Source organism: Sturnira hondurensis, unplaced genomic scaffold, assembly GCF_014824575.4.
Source record: "Sturnira hondurensis isolate 20B ecotype Veracruz unplaced genomic scaffold, ASM1482457v3 Scaffold0023357, whole genome shotgun sequence".
Lineage (NCBI taxonomy): Eukaryota > Metazoa > Chordata > Mammalia > Chiroptera > Phyllostomidae > Sturnira > Sturnira hondurensis.
The window spans coordinates 3,932,093-3,949,010 of NW_028095988.1; the positions used below are offsets into that span (position 1 = coordinate 3,932,093).

The following is a 16,918-nucleotide window of genomic DNA, read 5'->3' on the forward strand; positions in this document are numbered from 1 at the left end:
TAAATGAAAACTTTGCTGGATAGAGAAATTCTTTTTTTTTAAATTTAATTTATTTATCTTTAGAGGGGAAGGAGAGAAGGAGAGAAATATCAATGTATGGTTGCCTCTCGTGAGTCCCCTGCTGGGAACTGGCCTTCAACCTAGGCATGTGCCCTGACTGGGAATCAAACCGCGATCATGTGGTTCTAAGGCCTGCGCCCAATCAACTGAGCTACACCAGCCAGGGCTGGATAGAGCAATTCTTGAATGTAGGTCCTTGCCTTTCATGACTGGGACTACTGCTTTCCAGCCCCTTCTTGCCTGTAAGGTCTCTTTTGAGAAATCAGCTGATAGTCTGATGGGAGCTCCTTTGTAGGTGACTGTCCCCTTATCTCTTGCTGCTTCTAGGATTCTCTTCTTCATTTTAATCTTGGCTAATGTAATTATGATGTGCCTTGGTGTGTTCCTTCTTGGGTCCACCTTCTTTGGGACTCTCTGAGCTTCCTGGACTTTCTAGAAGTCTATTATTTCCTTTGCCAGACTGGGTAAGTTCTCCTTTATTATTTGTTCATATAAGTTTTCCACTCGTGGCTGTTCCTCTTTCTCTTCTGGTACTCCTATAATTCGGATGTTGGAACATTTAGAGATGTCCTGGAGGTTCCTAAGCCTCTCCTCATTTTTTTGAATTCTTGTTTCTTCTTCTATTTTTCTGTTTGGCTGTTTCTTTCTTCTTTCTGGTCCACTCCATTGACTTGAGTCCCAGTTTTCTTTCCATTACTATTGGTTCCCTGTGTATTTTGCTTCATTTCAGTTAGTTTAGCCTTCATTTTTTCATCTAATTTGCGACCAAAATCAACCAGTTCTGTGACCATCCTGACCACCAGTGCTTTGAACTGTGCATCTGATAGGTTGGCTATCTCTTCGTCATTTAGCAGTATTGGCTCTGGGGCTTTGATCTGTTCTGTTTGAGCCATAATGTTTTGTTCTGTTCCCCCCTGTTACATATGAGGGGAGCTGTATGTGGGGGTGGGGGTGGGGTCAGAGGGGGAACAATGGCACTTGCTCTGCTCTCTCTTGGATTTTGGTCCCCTCTGCCACTTCCTACAAGCAAATTGGGCCCGTCTGGTGCTGGTTCCCCAGGTGGGTGGCATTGTATACGTTCTAGGACCCTGTGGGTCTCTCCAGCAAACTCTCCTGTGAGGCTGGATGTCTCTCCCCGCACCTCAACCCCCTAAGTTTTTTCCAGTCGGTGCTTTTAAGCTTTATTTCCTATAGCTGGGGCCCTGGGTTGCATAGTCTGTCTCACTGACCGTTTTTTGCCTAGTTTATCTGTGCGTGAATGTGTGTCCATGGTCAGCCTTGCGGGCCTCACTGGGTTTGCTCGTTTCCTCCCCGTGCCCGGGTCTGTCAGCCACCACTTTTTCCTGTGACCCCTCTCCACAGGCCGTGGACTCTGCCCCTCTTACTGGTCTAGATGAATGGTTCATTGTTGTTGGACTTTGGTACAGTTCAATTTTCTGTCCTGGTTGTGTTTTTCTTTCTAAATCTTTGTTGTCCTTAAATTTGGTTGTATGAGGAGGCACAGTGTTTCCACCTACACCTCCGTCTTGGCCCCTTGGTTTCTGATGAGGAATCTGTTAATCTCAGGAGGATCCTTTGTGATGAGTCACTTTTCTTCATGTTTTTGAGATAATTCTCTTTTTCGTTGGTTTTTGACAGTTTGGTTGTAATGTGTGTTGGTCTGGATCTCTGAGTTTAACCTACTTGAAATTTATTGAGCATCTTAGATGTGTCTTTTAATGTTTTTCAGATATTTTGTCCTTTTCCCCCCCTCTCTCTTATCCATTTTATGTATGTTAGTATTATGAATGGTATCTTACAAGTTTCTAAGGCTCTGTTCGTTTTTTTTCATTCTTTATTCTTTCCATTCTCCAGACTGGCTAATCTTAATTTACCCATCTTCAGGGTTGCTGAATCTTTTTTTTCTGTCTGCATACTTACTGTTGTGCCCCTCTATTGAATTTTTTCATTTTAGTTACTATATTTCTCAAATTCTATGATTTCTGTTTGATCTTTTTAAAATTAATTTTGTGTCTGTTGATATTCTCACTTGGTGAGACATCACACTCATACTGTTTTTGTTCTTTATACATGGTTTTCTTTAGTTATTTTAACATGTTTAAGATAGTTGATGTAAAGTCAGGTCTAGTAAGTTCAGTGTTGGGCTTTCTCAGGGACAGTTCATATTGACTACCCTTCTTTCATGTATAGACCATAGTTTCTTTTCATGTGTCATAATTTTTTTGTTGTTGAAAACTGGGTATTTTAAATAATGTAGCAACTGTAGAAATTGGATTCTCTCTTTTCCTTGGGGTTATTTATTGGGACTTTCGGGAACTAATAATATAAAGTTGGCAGTTTTCTTGGCATATGGTTACTGAATTCTTCGTTCAGCTTACTGGTTAGGCTAATGAATAGGCAGAGATTTCCCTGGACACCTGGAACATGGAAGTCTTCTAGTCTTTGCCAAGGGGGGCCTTTATGTGTGTGTGTTGGGATATGTGCTCAAGACACAGCCAGACAGTTTACAGTTCTGTCTTAGCTTCTTTTCTAGCTTGTTCAGGGCATAAAGGTTAGCCAGAAGTGAGAGTTTAAGGCCTTTGCAGGTCTTTGGGGAGCACGTATACAACTTGTGCCTGCATGTGGCCTTTTAGATCCCCAGGAATATGTTGGAGTTTTCCAGAGTTTCCATGGACATCTCATCCCCCAGCTTTTCTTTTTAAAGTTTATCATTATCCTATCATTTGCCCCCCAAATTATCCATTACCTCAGGTACTCAAAACGTTTGACAATTGCCTTTTATTGTTTTTCACCAAAAGCGCCCAGAAAAAAAGGCTGTTTGCACTGGATGAGCTCAGAGTCAAGTCAGATAAAGACAGTTTGGTTACTAGGGCTTCTCAGGGAGCCACTAGACATTGCAAATAATGACAGTTTTCTGGGAATTGGACTTTTAAGGAGGTCCAACTTTGTTCTGTCCCCTCTGGTGGCTCTTGACTTTTCACTATGATTGCAGGCTGTTGGTTTTTCATGGCTATATGGAACTGGGATAGAGTAGGACAGGAATCTGGCAAATTAAAACCTCACAAAGCTTGCTGCTTTTACTGAGATTCAGCCATATTTTTTTGAATAAACACTCCCCAGATTTCTATAGTCCTTTGTAATTTCCAGAGTTCTGAAAAAGTTGATCCTTACAACTTTTGCCAGTGTTCTCATTGCTTTTATGAAGGGGAGAATTTCAGAGGTCTGTACTCTGCCATTATAGCTGATGAGAGTAACACTAGCAGTTAATCAAGATTTGTGGGTTTGTTCTCCAAGCTCAGACAGCTCAAGGGAACCTGGGGGCTGAGGATTTTCAAGTTAATCAACCATTCCCCATCCTCTTTATTCAGGGTTCCAGTTATTTAATTTTCCCATGGGTGACTTGGCATAGCAGACCTGTCTACATTGAGAATTTAACTTTCTTTGGAACTCTTGTCATTCTTGTGATTAAGTTCTGGTCCTTAGCCTTTGTGGCCTCCTGCTGCTAGGGATGAGTGTCTATGTCTGTGTTTGTTACCAAAGAACCTCTTGGCTTTCACACTTAGCTTTTAATTCTCTATTACTCACTTTCACCTCTTGTGTTTCTCCAAAGGGTCCATTGCTTTTGCCAGCAACAACCCAATTTCATGGTCCTTATATTTCCCAAATGCCAGATACATTGGTCCTTCTAGTGCAGGGGTCTGCAAACTATGGTTTGAGGGCCAGATCCAGTCCCAGGCCTGCCTGTTTCTGTAATGCCCCATTACAGATATGAAATACTATCTGGTCCTTTTAAAAAGTTTGGACAACTGTACTTGAACAACATAAGAAAAAGTAAAAAGTCTGCCAACTTTTGTATTTCGTTCTACTGCAAAACTACCCAGTTTACCAGTAGTGAAGTTTTAACAGCTGCACTGCTGCTTCTGCTAGGGGCTTACCACCAGTGATGGGGTTCTCTGCCAGCTGGGTAGCTAGGTGAATAATGACCCAATGCCAGAATTTCATGTTTAGAGCTCTTAAACCATCCCCTTCACCAGTGGCTGCTAATTGGGTTCCCTGGAGAAGCTGAGATGGCGATTAGTGCACAGAAGTTTATTAGGGAGTGTTCAAAGGATCAACATCTGTGGAAGCAATGAAGGGGAATCAGAAGAGATAAATTGGGTTGTAATGTAGTATCAAAAAAAAAAATACAGTTGACTTCGTGGGGAACTTTGAAGCTGAGATAACCTTCTGAATTGTCCAGAGTTGTGGCAAAGTGCTTGGCACTTATGGCCCTGTTTGGATTAGTTGCTCAGTGAAGGCCACTTGAGCGGGAAGCTCTCTTCAGCTGAGGCAGTGCCTGAAAAGGTCTGACAGGTGAAGGCTGTTTTCCAGCAACAGTCCCAGCAGGTGGACAATAAATCCTTCATTTCTGAAGGGGGATCTGGATAGTACATTAGTGTCTGCTACATACAGGTTTATCTGAGTTCTTTTAATTATACTTTTTTTGTGTAAAATATTTTTTTAACTTGTGTTTTTCCTCTTTTTAAAATAATGATCCTCACCCAAGGGAGAAACATCAATCTGTTGCCTACTGTATGCACCTCAGCCGGGGATTGAACCCTCAACCTAGGTATGTGTCCTGACTGGGAATCAACCCTACAACCTTTTGGTGCATGGGATGATGCTCCAACCAGCAGAGCCACCTGACCAGGGCATGATTTTCTTCTTTAATGAATCAATTTTCCTCATAAGAAAGCTGTTAAATATAGTTCCCTCGAGCTCTGTACAGTTCTTCCTAAGGCAAACTGAGCTGTTTTAGATTTGGTGTGTGTAAATAATTAGTTAACCATTTTAATACCAGAAATGTCATTATAATAGAAACCTGAGAATGCTAATCATAGGGATTATATTTTACAGCTAATAGGTCTTAAAAAGACATCTAGTTCAGTCCTCTCATTTGACAAATGAGGCTGGGAACAAGAGATAAAGGGTTGTGGAGGCAGTTCACGACAAGTAAGGATTAAAATGTAGGTTTCTAAACCTCCAGGCTAGTGAACTTTTTAATCAATACTCCTTAACATAGTTTCTTATAATTTCTAAGAAAAGAGTTATTAGGGTTCTGAAACTGAGCAAGAGTTGTTATGGCCTTTAAAGTCACCTTGTTGCTCCCTGGAACAGTGTTAAACAATATATACATGCTTCAATAACAACAGCAATAATAATAAAGGCAAATTCTGGGCTCCATCATTTTCATCACCCCTGAAATTATTTTGGATAGGTGAATTTGATTTATTTTCAATCTTCCTGGACGACAATTGACACATATCTTTGGAAACTTCCCCTGCAAGTTATTAGATGATGGAAACTTCACTGTTTGTGTACTGGCAGGATTATATAATGAACATGATTTTCAAATGATGTCTGAAAGTGCTCTAGGATTTAAAAATTTCTACAAATGCTGTCTGAAAGTGCTCTAGGATTTAAAAATTTCGTATCAGTGGTAGATTATCTTAAACACGTTTTTTTGGATCATCTGAATTGTAATTGAATACTGTCACTTGACTCAAGTTAGAATTTGCGTTTATTTTTGGTGGTGCCAAGTATGTACTGTTTTGATCATTGGGAACTAATATTAAGGGAAGAAATAGAGGTAATTTTAATTAATAAGATGATTTAAGTGAAGACCAAATGATTTTGTAGCACATGGAATTAATGTTTCATAACAGAGTGAAACAAAAACATTCCTGAAGCATTTAGTAGTTGGTACAGGCATTCCAAACTTAAAGGAAGTTTACAATGGTTAGGTTAGTACCGTTTTCATGTCATCAGCAGGGATTTAAATTCAACAAAATTGCACTATCCATTCTTTTAAGTGTTTCTGTTAAATTGAATTTTGTTTGGAAGTTTTTGTATTTAGTTTATTTGGCTTTATAGTTATGTAAGAGGCATGAAATTACTTAGTTTTATGTTTGCCTAGGTTTAAGTAATGTTAGTATAAAAATTTATGTAAACGTTAGAAACTGTATGAACATTTCTCCCTTATACTGAAATCTCAGAATCTGTGTCTCTAGAGTTCTGAGTTGAAGGGATTGATGATAGACCATCTAGGGTACCTACCTAAAGTGTATGAAAGTAGTAACTAACGTGCCAGTCATATTTTGTGTGTGTGTGGAGGCAAAGAAGGAGGAAAGGGAAAATTCTTGTGTAAGAGAAAAATATTTTAAGTTATCATAATAAGAGTTAGGTTTCTTCTGTATGAAGTATTTGATGACATCAACTTACAGGAGAAAGTTTTGATAATTTCAATCTTTGAATAGTCATTCTACTTATGTTACAGTGAATATGCTTTTTGAATGTGCTTGATTCTTTTTTCTTTGAAGATTTTATTTATTATTTTTTTTAGAGAGAGAGGAAGGGAGGGGGAGAGAAACATCAATGTGTGGTTGCCTCTCACGTGGCCCCCACTGGGGACCTGGCCTGCAACCCAGGCATGTGCCCTAGACTGGGAATCGAATGGTGAACCTTTGGTTCGCACCCCACACTCAGTCCACTGAGCTACACCAGCCAGGGCTGAATGTGCTTAATTCTTTTTTTTTTTAAATTTTTTTAAAAAATATGTTATTTATTTATCTTTAGAGGGGAAGGGAAGGAGAGAGGAAGAGAAACATCAATGTATGGTTGTTTCTTGTGCATCCCCTGCTGGGAACTGGCCCCTGCTGGGAACTAGCCTGCAACCCAGGCATGTGCCCTGACTGGGAATCGAACTGCGGTCGTCTGGTTAGCAGGCCCCTGCTCAATCCACTGAGCTACATTAGCTAGGGTGAATGTGCTTAATTCTTGAAAAAAAAAAATTCTGACTTGGGAATCAAACTAAGAGTCCATTGATGGATGAATGGATAAGTGAAATAAGACAGGGAAAAACAAATACTATATAATCTCAATTATTATGTAGCATTTAAGAAGGGAAAAAAAAGCATCAGTCTTGTGGTCGCCAGAGGTTGAGGGTGTGGTAAGGGAGCATTGGAAGAAAGGTACAAACTTCAGTTACAAGATAAATTAGTAGTGGGGATATAATGTACACCATGATGACTATAGCTCACTGCTGTATGATATATAGGAAAGTTGTTGAGGGACTATATCCTAAGAGTTCTCATGAGAAGGAGAAATTTTTTTTAAAAATTTATCTACATGAGAAGATAGAAGTTAGTTGAACCTAGTGTGGCAATCATTTCATAGTTAATGTAAATCAAGCTATCATGCTGTATTCCTTAAACGTGTATGTCAATTACTTGTCTGTAAAACTGGAAAAAAACTTTGTATTGACTCTTGTAATAAAAATTTTCCTGGTTTGTTTTGTAAGTTGAAAGTCTGGCATAATGCTATTAGTAGAGCGTAAGTAAGTATATATTATGGGCTAGTCACAATCTACTTTGTAAGATCTACTTGGCAACTCCAGTAGTTATCAAATGCCTCTTTGGGTCAGATACTACTTGTAGTTTACTCACTTTCTAATAAGGGAATATAAGTATGAATAAAAATAATTACAATGAGTTGAGCTTAGTATCAATAAAAGTTTTGAATGAGTCTTAACTCTTGAGAAGGTACTTCACTAATTTTAATTTATAATCTTAAAACATTATTTATGAACATAAGTTTTCTTCTAATTATCATATATCTGCTTATGTCATTAAACCTTCCACAGTTTTTAAAAAATTCCTTACTTGCCTTATTCCTTCCTGACCTGCAGTTGCCAAATATTGTTCTAAATGCTTGGGGTATAACTGTGATCTAAATCGTCAAATATCCCTGCTCCAATGGAACTTAGATTCTTGTGTGGTTGGGGGTGGTGAGGAAGGGTAGGAGGAGACCAACCATACATAAATAACTTACTGAGAAATTACATGAATAAACAAGAAAATACTGTTAGAAAGTGGTATGTTGTGATAAAAGACGGTACAGGAGGGTAAAGGAATTGGGAGTATATGGGGATGTGCAGCAGTCTGGACTTTCAAAGCAGTGTTTAGAACAGCTCTCATTGAGACAATGGCATTTGAGCAAAGATTTGGCAAAGCAGTTACATGAATATGTGTGGAGGAAGAATTCACGGGCATTGCAAATAGCTAGTGTACAGCCTCAAGGCAAGTGGAATTGCACATTGTTTGTCTTTTTGTGACTGGCTTATTTCACTTATAATGGTTTTATCCTTTTGACGGCTGAATAATATTCCACTGTATGCACATACTGCAGTCTGTTTCTACATTCATCTGTGATAGACATTTGGGTTGTTACACTACTTTGCTATTGTGAATAGTGCTACTAGGAATATGGGTGTGCAAATAATCTCTTTTGTATGGTGCTTTCAATTTATTTTGGATATACACCTAGAGGTGGAATAGTCAGATCATGATAATCATATTTTTAATTTTTTGAGGAACTACCATACTGTTTTTCCATAGTGCCTGCACAATTTTATGTTCCAATCAAGAGTTCATAAGGGTTTCAGTTTCTCTACGTCCTTATTTCTTGCTTTCTGTTTTTTCAATGGTAACCCAAGTGGATATGAGGTAATATTTCATTGTTTTGATTTCTATAATGATAATATCATGTTGAACATCTTTTCATATACCTCCTGGCTATTTGTATTGTCATCTGTGGGTGCTAAATGTTTTTTTCAAGATTTTTCTCATTTTTAATTGTTTTTGTTGTTGTTGTTGCTGTTGTTACTGAGCTTTCCCTATACTACTATCTCCATTGTTCAAGAATGACCAAAAGGGTTCATAAACATTTTTAGTGTCTGTACATTATATTATAGATAGTGATATATTCAAATACAGTTTTTAGTGGTATTTTCTAATAAGCCCTTTCACAGTGTGGCTTCTGCTAACCTTCCAGTTTTATCTCCCTTGTATTTCTTTCTCATTCTGTTCCCCTTCCCCTCAAAGATGTATAGGCACACCTTGGAGATGTTGCAGGTTTGCTTCCAGAAAGCAAGCATGCAATAAAGTAAGTCATAAACTTTTTGATGGTGGAGGCTCTTGCCTTCCATTTGTTTGTTTGTTTAGATTTTATTTATTTTTAGAGAGGGGAGAAGGGAGGGAGAGAAACTTTGATATGAGAGAAAAACAGTGATCAGTTGCCTCTGGCATGCAGGGACTGGGACCAATCCCATAGCCTAGATGTGTGCTCTGATTGGGAACTGAACTGGCAACCTTTGCTTTGTGGAATGATGCCCAGACAACTGAGTCACACTGGCCAGGGCTTGCCTTCAATTTTTAAGGAAATACAGCACCTGTGAAGTTCAATGAGGTGAAGAGCAGTACAATGAGGTATTCCTGTAAAGTTGTAGTCACACTTTGTTACCCTAAACTGATAAAGTTAGTGTATCCTCTTTGCTTTTCATGCCTTTGCACATGTTGTTTTCTACACATAAAATACTTCCTCCCCTGTTTGAATTGTCTCCACTCCTCTTTAGTTCAAAGCTTAGCTGTCATTTTTTTTGGGAAACCATCTTTAAGCCTGCGGATGTAAATTAGGTTCTTTTCCTATGTGGTTAAATGTTCCTTTATCATAATGTTTATGAAGCTGCATTGTACATGCCTGTTCTGTTTGCTGTCCTATAGTAGGCTGTAAACTCTGAGAGTAGGGATTATATTGGCCTTGTGCATCATTGTATCCCCAGAGCAGTAGGAGGCATTCAATAAATAATTGTTGCAAGAATGAACATCAGTACTAATATTATTTCAACCTTAATATGTGTAGTGCACTCTGAGTGATACAGAGTTGAACACAAGTTCTTTTAATTAGCAAATATTTGGCCCTGTCCAAAAGATCCATGGAGATATTTGCTCCATAGTTAACATAAATTCTGCTCTGCAGTCCTGCTAATTTTGAAGCCTGACTCGTATACCTAGTCCCATGTTTCATTGCTAGCTTAAACTACCCAAGCAAGAAGAGTGGCTATTGGCAGTATAGCCACTACACAATTATTGGACCATAAAACATGGCAATTTTAATGTTGTAATCTGCTAAACCAAAAGTGAAATCAGTGTTATATAAACCAAGAGACGTCTCCAAAGTATGGATGTTTTGGATAGGACCAGACCCCCTGCAGTGGTTCCTTTACTCAGGCAGTTTAAAATCTAACGGAGGAGAGAGGAGTTTCCTCTTCCTTTGTCCTACTCAATATCACTTTTTTTCTTTAATCCTCACCTGAGAATGTGTTTATTGATTTTTAGAGAGAGAAGAAGGGAAGAAAAGAGAAACCTCCATTGGTTACCACCTATTTGCATCCTGATTAGGGTTTGAACCTCCAGCCTAGGTATGTGCCCTGATTGGGAATTGAACCGTCAACCTTTTGGTTTATGAGACGATGCTCCAACCAGCTGAGCCACCATTCAGGGCTATGTCATCTTTTAATAGTGAGAACTTCAGGCTCTTAAAAGATAAACTAAAGCATGTTAAAATTTTTAAGGATTTATTTAAGCAAAAATTGATCCACAAATTGAGCAGCAACAAACCAGAAGCTGTTAGGAGCCCTCCAGGAACAGGAGACAGGAAATACTTAAAGAGAAGAGGGAGATGCCAAGCTATTGAATTGCTTCATTGGCTATAGCTTTAAGTGGAAAATGTAGTTGACTCTGATTGGTTATCCTTAGGTTTTGATTTGTTAACCTTGAGGCATTACATACAGACTTAGCATGTGTGTTTGGAGGTTTTGGGCTGCTTATGTAGGCTGCTAAGGCATTAAAGCCAGCTCAATCTAATGGCCTCCTTGTTTATTTTAACCAGGGTAAGTGATATGATCATATCTAGTCAAAGGCTGGTGAAAATAGAGCCTAGCAATACTGCTGGCTTAACCCTGAAGCAGCTAATTAGACAGTGGTTAGTGTCTTTTCTGTTAGGGGTAAGATAAGTCATAATTATCTTAATCCTAATTTCTTTTTCATTACTGTCAAGGATGAAATCTGTGTAGTGTCACTTTTAGGCAGCCAGCTAAGGTCACACTTTCTGGTACTCTTATATACTTACAGGTTAAGGAATGTTTTCTCTCTCTCTCTCTCTCTCTCTCTCTTTTTAACCAAGCCTATGGTATCTTAAGAGCCACAGCACCACTGAAAGCCCCTGCTAGAGTACCCTGATAGGCTGTCCTGTTACTTCTGGTTAGCTCCTAGGCTGTTGAGTCTGGACTTTTGGCTTTGGTTTCTTTTTGTTTTGTTCTAAACTATGTACAAAATATATAACTCCTTTCTTAGTTTATAGTCTCTTGTCCTGTGCCAACTCCAATTTCAGGAATATCTATCAAGTTTTATATTGTGTTATATGTCTTATGGTAAAACTATAAACAAAGATAAGTCCTAACATGGATCATCATTACATATGTTTATGTAAGGATTTAAGGGATTTTCTTTGATGGCATATTTTCCTATTTTTTAAAAAAACTGTATGGAACTGTTAACAGCCAGTACTAAAAATCAAGTATCTTATCATCTTTTATAAATAATAAATAATAGGGAAATAAAGTCCAGGTCATCTGGCCATATTGATGGCTGTGGTAGATCTGGACCAAATCAGAGACGTCCTATTTTGGGGAAATTTTCAATAAGTAATAGTGTCTAATGGGCTATTAAGGGCATTTCCAAGAAATATTACTGTTTTCTTTATTGACTTTCTTAACATTAGTTAAATAATATGCGTATATCAGGGATTGTGTTCAGGTTTTTCCTCCCCTTGGAAATAAAAAAAATTGGTTAAATAACTGTACATGGATAGCATTTAGTATTTAACAAAAATGTGGGTATAAACACTTATACCCACATCATAAATTACGAATCTTAAAATTTTTTTTTAAATTTTATTTATTTTTTAAAGATTTTTATTTATTTATCTTTAGAGGGGAAGGGAAGGAGAAAGGGAGAGAAATATCAATGTATGGTTGCTTCTTGTGCGTCCCGTACCGGGAACTGGCCTGAAACCCAGGCATGTGCCCTGACTGGGAATCGAACTGTGATCCCTTGGTTCTCAGGCCTGCACTCAATCCTCTGAGCTACACCAGCCAGGGCAAATTATGATTCTTTTGGCTTATTCATGCTCAGTTTCTTAAATGTCTTAAATATATTCTTAATGTTGATCATTAATGATCATTTGATAATTAACACTAGATAAACAGAACTTCTGGGGTCACAGACATTCTTATTGAACCAAAGTGAAAATTTCCTTTATGCTTGTGGAAAAACCTGCATTTTAGAAAAGAATGCTATTTATCCTAGATGAATTAAGTAGTTCTGGGTTTGTTATTCAGCCAGAATTGTATCTGTATAGTCATTCCCATATTTTACAGTTGAGAAAACTGAGAAACTGTAATTATTACTTCATTCATTCATTAAGCAACAAATACTAAGTTTTTACATATGCCAGGTACTGTTCTGGGTAATAGGAAGATATCAGTGAACAAAAGACAAATATTCATACTTTTATGGAATTACATTCTTGTAGCATTTGCCTGATTAGTGGTAAAACAAGGACAATTGATTTGGTTTAGTATTCCAACGTTCTTAGTATGAAATTGGGCTGGCAAGTATTTTTCATCCTGCTTGCCAATTCAAATAATTTTATTATGGCTACCTGGAGCCTACGTTATGTTAAGAACTCCTTTCTAACTCTGAGGCAAAGTTACTGATGTCTGCTTTTGGTTTGGAAGGGGAGCTGGTAGCATCCTGAGATTATCAACCCTGCTCATATCTTTCTAGCTGGTTTTCTTTCCCCATTCTTTTAAGCAGCCTTTTATCTTTAGCTTGGTGAACGGGACAAGGTACTGTGGAGTGAGACTGCATGGTTCAAGTTTCATTGCCTTCACTGCCATTCTTGTGATACTCACCAAGTGACTTAACCTCTCTGGCTTTTCAGTAAAAGTGAGGGAAATAATACCAAATCATAGGATCATTGTGTGGAGTAAATAAACACACACACTTAAGTACTTAAAACTGTGTTTGTCGGGTAGCATACCTGACAGGTATTTATGATGTTTATTCTTCCAGTTTTTCATTTACAATTTGGAAGTAAAAAGTTCTGAAAATCAAAAGGTTTCTGTTAACCATTGGATGGCGGAAACTTTACCTGAAGTGACTTGAGGCTATTAACTGTCTTTATCACATTTGCTGAAGACTCATATTTGTTTGATTTTGTTGATGCCACAATTTGCATTGGCTGAGGTATTATGTAAAATGTGGCATACACAGTTTACTAATAATTTCCAGGTGGCGTGATCATGGGGAAGCAAAAGGAAATGTATGACCATGAAGCGAATGCTTAGTCTGAGAGATCAGAGGCTTGTGAGATAGTCATGTGTATAACATCCACATAGCTGCTGAATTGAGTACACTGGTGAATGGAATGGGACTTGAGCATCTAAATGTTCACCTTGTTCCACTGTTTTATTGTACTTTATCTACCATATCGTATTTAAGCCTCCTAATAGTTCTGTGAATAAAGAAAAGGACAGATTAAAACCCAAAAAAGAAGGAAAAGAAAGATCCTAGTGCTCTCAAGGAAAGAGAAGTCTCCAAATACTCTTCCTGCCTATTCTTCCAATATAACACATAGCTGGGCCCACCTTACCACATCCTGGTTGATACCAACTTTATCAACTTTTCCATCAAAGCTAAACTGGACATAGTGCAGTTAATGGATGGACTGTCTCTGTGCCAAGTGTATACCTGGTATAACTGACTGCGTAATGGCTGAAATTGAGAAATTGGGGCAGAAGTATCGAGTGGCTCTAGGGATCACCAAAGATACAAGATTTGAACGATTACCGTGCACACACAAAGGGACCTAGGCAGAGGACTGTTTGTTTAGTACAGAGAGTAACTCAGCACAAGTGTTACATTGTGGCCACAGTTGGCCGGGACCTTAAATGAAGAATCAGGAAGATCCCTGGAGTTCCCATCATGTACTTTTATAATCATAGGTACAACACTGAACGGATGCCAGATGATTGTGGAGCCCCTTGGTTCTAATGCTTGAAGGATAAGGATGAAGTTCCTCTGCTTTCCTTCAACTGACTTTCTCTGTTGCCAGTTTATTAAACATGTTACAGAATGGGTTATTATTGTTTTACTCACCCATTTGCTCTGTTATGAGCTAAGTATGGATAAATACAGTCACTTTTTGATGTTGCTTTGAAAAATAAAAAAATAATAATTTCCAGAACATATTTGGCTTGAGGACTTTGGTGAAGGAATGTGAACTGCTACTAGTGAAAATCATAGTACATAACTGTACTAAAATTGTTTTGAGTTTTAAGAGAAAGAGTAATAAGTTAATCTAAGTTGTTCTTGAAAACTTGTTTGTGAAATTTTTAAAAATTTATTTTTTAAATATTTTTGATTATACCATTGCAGTTGTTCTATTCCCTCCCCTTCATTCCCCTCCACCTGCATACTCCCTCCCCCACCATTCTCCCCCCCCCTTAGTTTATAACCACGTGTCTCAAGTTCTTTAGATTCTATATTTCCCATACTATTCTTGCCCTCCCCCCATCTATTTTCTACCTATTGTCTATGATATTTTCTGTACCTTCTCTCCCCTTCTCCTCCTCCCACTCCCCTGTTGCTAACCCTCCATGTGTTCTTCATTTCTCTCGTTCCACTCCTGATCTAGCTGTCCTCTTGGTTTGCTTTTGCTTTAGGTGTGGTTGTTAATAACTGTGAGTTTGCTGTCCTTTCACTGTTCATATTTTTCATCTCCTTTTTCTTCTGTAAGTTCCTTTAGCATTTCATATAATAAGGGCTTGGTGATGATGAACTCCTTGAACTTGACCTTATCTGAGAAGCACTTTATCTGTCCTTCCATTCTAAATCAAAGCTTTGCTGGATAAAGCAATCTTGGCTGTAGGTCTTTGGATTTCATGACTTGGAATACTTCTTTCCAGCCCCTTCTTGCCTGTAAGGTCTCTTTTGAGAAATCCGCTGACAGTCTGATGGGTACTCCTTTGTAGGTGACTGTCCCCTTATCCCTTGCTGCTTCTAGGATTCTCTCCTTCATTTTAGTCTTGGCTAATGTAATTATGATGTGCCTTGGTGTGTTCCTTCTTGGGTCCAACTTCTTTGGGACTCTCTGAGCTTCCTGGATTTCCTGGAAGTCTATTTCCTTTGCCAGACTGGGGAAGTTCTCCTTTATTATTTGTTCAAATAAGTTTTCCACTCATGGCTGTTTCTTTCCCCCTTCTGGTACCCCTATAATGGTTTAAAGATGTCCTGGAGGTTCCTAAGCCTCTCCTCATTTTTTTGAATTCTCATTTCTTCACTCCTTTCTGGTTGGATGTTTTGTTCTTGCTTCTGGTCCATTCCATTGATTTGAGTCCCAGTTTCCTTTCCATCGCTATTGGTTTCCTGGACATCTCCCTTCATTTCAATTAGTTTAGCCATCATACGTTCCTCTAATTTGTGAGTATAATCAACCAGTTCTGTGAGCATCCTGATAAACAGTGTCTTGAATTGTGCTTCCGAGAGGCTGGCAATCTCTCGGTCGCTGAGAGTTATAGGCTCTGGGACTTTGAGTTCTTCTTGCACCATCTTTTGGGCTGTTTGTGTCTGTTACGTGGCAGGATCGGAGCCCTAGGTGTTCACCAGAGCAGGGTAACTCAGTCGCTGGGTTGTGATGCTGTATGTGGGGGTGGGGTCAAAGAGGAGCAATGGTGTCCTGTCTGCCGTCTCCTGCCGCGGCCCCCGCAGGTGCCACCGTCACTGGGCCCACGCATTTCGTCCCACTGCAGGCAAGTGTGCCACCGCCATTAGCCCTCAACCCCTGGGGCCTGCATGGTCTGTCTCACTGTGTGCAAATGTGCGACTGCGGTCAGTCTGCCCCACACCCCGACTGGTTCTGGGCTACCTGCGCGCCTAGGTTGGGTATCCTTCCTGCCGGACCCTGCTCCGCTGCTGGTTCCGCCCCTCTTATCATCCCGGTTGAATGGTTAGTTGTTGTGGGACTTCCGTATAATTCAGTTTTCTGTTCTTTGGCTGTGTCTTTGTTCTCCAAACCTTTGTTGTATTCAAACTTGGTTGTGGGAGAAGGCACAGTGTTTCCACCTATGCCTCCATCTTGGCGGAAGTCCTGAAATTTTTATTTGTAATTTGTTTTCACATCTAAGTACTATCCAGGCCTGACCCTGCTTAGCTTTGGAGATCAGAAGAGATCAGGTGCGTTCAGGGCAGTATGGCTCTAGACTGTAATTTATTTTTATTATAAAATTTGTAGTATCTTTTGGGGGCTTAAGAAATGGTTTCAAGAAACATACCAGTCTTGAGAATGTAAGTTTGCCATCCAGTAACGAGAAAGATGGTTTTTTCCCTCTAACTGTAAAGGGCTGTGAAAACCATTTTGTTATTTTTTGATAAAACAGTAGTCTTTCATTTAATCAACATTCTTATTGGCTTCCACAAAGAATCAATCTTGTCAACAGAAAAAAAAAACCACCCAGAAGCTGAAAGTCACTTACATAAAAGGCTTTTACTGCTTAGTTTTTTAGAAATTTATACCCACCCATCGTCCAAAAATAATTTTAGTCTTCTTTTAAAGCTACATAAATAACAATAAAATATGTTAGAAGTAGCAGAGTACATTTATTCTTAGCTTAGACATAACTTGATTGGTTTAAAGCAAACCAATTATTGCCATGTCAAATGACATTGGGATTTTAGAGAAAGGTGCTAGTGTTTCTATTAAATTTATAGAATTAAGTTTTTGTTATAAATAAATGAGATTAAAATAAAGATTTTATTTGCATCTGGAAATGTTAGTATTTTGTTGGTGTATCTCTTTTCCTGCAATTCTTAACTAGCTATAGAATTGGAAAATGAAAAATGTTTACAAGCTATTTCCA

General features: G+C 38.7%; 1 protein-coding gene and 1 pseudogene across 2 annotated transcripts in view; both read left to right on the forward strand.

Moving 5' to 3' along the window:
* STRN3 (striatin 3) overlaps positions 1-16,918 on the forward strand; it is a 116,827-nt gene that overhangs the window by 16,488 nt on the left and 83,421 nt on the right. The window lies entirely within an intron of this gene.
* On the forward strand, positions 13,549-14,343 carry LOC118980901 (rRNA-processing protein FCF1 homolog; annotated as a pseudogene).